Here is a 3,410-nt window from a genome sequence, read left to right as displayed (position 1 = left end):
AGAAGAAGACAGCATCCAAAGGAATACCTTCCTTCATCTGTGCACATTATGGAAACATTAAAGCAGGGCTATAAAGGATTTTTGAAGTACCAGAGGAGGATCACAAACGTTAGGAACATACTAGTGGAATGCCACGGACTCCAAAGGCATAGTTCATTAAAACTTTATATAAACTTTGAATGCAACTTCACTTTAAAATTCCAGAATATACAAAATATAAACATTTATATAATATAATGATTTATTTCAACCTTCACACACTTGCTGATATACAAATTAAAATCAAGAAGTGGAATAATTCCAATCCTTAGAATCTCTTCTTGTGAACCCATAATTATGTCTGAACTCTATATCCTGATGATGGCAGAACCCACAATTATTTCTTCATACACTGCTTCTTTCATTCATTTAACTCACGAAATAGTAATAACTAACTGTGGACATATTTATATCTTATTTTTTAATGGCCATTATTTTGAGAAATTCATCCACACCATTTTATGGAACAAGTACTTTTACTCACTTGAATGGTTATATGCACTTCAATTCTATCTCTATCAAATTCTCTCTCTGCTTGTTCCTTTTCTCATTGCTTTGCCAGTTACTGGAAAGAAGCAATATAAAAGAAGAAAATGTTCATTTGCTCATCACTTAAGGAGTTTATTCTATATTTGCCTTGTTCCAGTGCCTTATAATTGTTGTGAAGTAGATCATCATAGGAGCAAGAGAGTATAGTAATAATGTCAGAGAGAAGTTCTCACTGGTTAGAAAGTAGATAGATATACAAGATGTATATCTTGTATATTTATATTTCAATCTCATGCTAACAATGAGTTCTTTCCTCTAACACAATTTACCTCTCAGTAGCTTATCAAGTATGAAAGCCCCAATTGTTCATATCATGGATAGAATGATCCCTGTGACAACACTACTTTTCTCAGTGTTGGTATCCTCCACATAAGACAATTCTTTTACTGATTGAGCCTTTGGTGGAGAAACACTTCATACCTATATCACAATATGCCCCTGAATTACAGTGATAACTATTTTGAGTGGTCCTTCAAACATACAGTTTTTTTGTGTGTTTGTTATCTATTTGTTTTTCCTATTTGTGGAGGTTTGAGTATCTATCAGATGGTTGTATCTAGTTGAAGGAAATAGGTTTCCAAGGCACAAGTTCTTCAGTGTATATTATTTTCTATTCCCATCTGCTAAAAGGTGAAGGGCATTTCTTTACAGCTGTAAGATTTCACTGTACATGAGGCCTCAACCCCCACCATAGCTGCTGCTGTTCCTACCGTCACCACCTCCAAGAACATGGCTTTGCCTCCCACATAAGCTGATTTTGGCAATTCTGCAAGGGTTATCTTTACCAAGGGCTACGACTTTGGCTTAATAAAACTTGATTTGAAAACAAAGTCCGAGAATGGATTGGAATTTACTAGCCCAGGCTCTGCCAACACAGAAACCATCAAAGTGAACAGCAGTCTGGAAACCAAGTACAGGTGGTTTGAGTATGGGCTAACATTTATAGAGAAGTGGAACACCCTGGGCACTGAGATCACTGTGGAAGACCAGCTTGTTTGTGGACTGAAGCTGATCTTTGATTCATCTTTCTCACCTAACACTGGGGGAAAATACTAAAATCAAGACAGGGTACAAGAGAGAGCATATCAACCTGAACTGTGACATGGACTTTGACATCGCTGGGCCCTCAATCCAGGACACTCTGGTGCTTGGCTATGAGGGTTGGCTGGATGGCTACTAGAGGAATTTTTGAAATCTTTGGTAAGTCCTGAGTGACCCAGCACAAGATGAGTGACCCAACTTGGCAGATGGTTATAAGACGGACGAATTCTAGCTTCATAATAATATGAATGACTGGACAGAATTTGGTGGCTCCATTTACCAGAAGGTGAACAAGAAGTTGGAGACTGCCATCAATCTTGTCTGGACTGCAGGAAAAGGTAACACTCGCTTTAGAATAGCAGCCAAGTATCAGGTCGACCCTCATGCCTGCTTTTCGGCCAAAGTGAACAACTCCAGCCTGATTGGCTTAGGGTACACTCAGACCCTAAAACCAGGTATCAAACTGACATTGTCAGCCCTGAGGGATGGCAAGAACGTCAATGCGGGTGGCCACAAGGTGGAATTTCAAGCATAAATGCATATTGTATGATCGTTTAATTTTAAACTATTTTGCAGCATAGTTACCTTTTAATATTGTATGTTAGGGATGCGAGAGTTGGTAAATAGCACGTTAGACTTCCAGGCTAAGGATGACTTGGCTTTAAGGTGTTTATCATTTTAGAGGTACAGCAGAATCCCCATTCCAGAAAGGGTCCTTTTTAGCTATATGTGTGGGTTGAGAAAGAGCCCCTCTAGAGATGCCAGGCTGCAAGTAGAATCTGGGAACGTGTGGACCCTTTGTAAATCTGCATCTAGTCCCCACATGAAATTATGACTTCTGAGCATCAAACTTTGGTGTCCTGATCCTATCTGCTCAGAAGCATGTACACACCCGCGTGAAAGGGACATTTTAAGGCAGATTATCATGCCCTGTTCCCACCGTGCGCTATTCCCATCCTAGCCCATCAGTTACCTGTTTTACACCAAAAGTAGTCTTTAGGGTGTGGTTAGCTTTTTCTTTTGTGTAATTTTAGGGTGGAGAGGGTGGGCATGGTGGAGCAAGTTATTCAGGACTTAATTCTTCCTTGTGTTATGGTGTTGTTTTCTTTCTTCTATTTTTTTAAATTCCCTTTTTTTTTTTTTTTTTTTTTTTTTTTTTTTTTTGCCATTGCACCAGAATATGAAATAGCTTCCAGGTTCTCTGACTCTGAGCTGGATGGGTTATTGTGATCATACCCTAACAACACTAGAGATCTAAACTGACTCCTCTTGTAACCTCACCACTAATTGTTAGCAGTTTAATGGGTACATCATAAAGTCTTCCATTTTGTGTGGAATTAGCTCCTCCCCTTCAAATGCTGTAATTAACATCACTTAAAATAAAAGTTGAATAAAATACTGAAACCTAAAAAAAAAAAGATTTCACTGTACATGATATACTCTTCCCAACCATATGTGACCAAGAAACCATGGATACAATACTCTAAAATGGTGAGCCAAAATAAACTCTTGTCTCTTTAAATTGTTTGTGTCAGGTATTCTGTCCCATTAGTGAGAACCTACCTAGAACCCAGTACACCACCAGTTAGTTATTTCTCCATTCTACGTTTTTATTAATTACATTTTGTTTTCAGTTAGGTTTTGACCATTAAAAATTAATTTTACAGGAATAAAAAGAACAAGAATGTTGTACTTTGGTTGTTTTGTTTTGTTTTGTTTTGTCTTATTTTTTATTAGATTTTTTATTTACATTTCAAATGATATCTCCTTTCCCAGTTTCC

The 3,410-nt window shown here is 37.7% G+C and overlaps 1 pseudogene; it reads left to right on the top strand.

Annotated features, from left to right (window-relative positions):
* The first annotated feature begins 1,314 nt into the window (after positions 1 to 1,314).
* On the top strand, positions 1,315 to 2,164 carry LOC116071120 (annotated as a pseudogene).
* Positions 2,165 to 3,410: the final 1,246 nt, after the last annotated feature.

This window comes from Mastomys coucha, unplaced genomic scaffold, assembly GCF_008632895.1.
Source record: "Mastomys coucha isolate ucsf_1 unplaced genomic scaffold, UCSF_Mcou_1 pScaffold22, whole genome shotgun sequence".
Classification (NCBI taxonomy): Eukaryota; Metazoa; Chordata; class Mammalia; order Rodentia; family Muridae; genus Mastomys; species Mastomys coucha.
The sequence above is the reverse complement of the archived record's forward strand: the minus strand, read 5'-3'. Positions and strand labels throughout refer to the sequence as shown.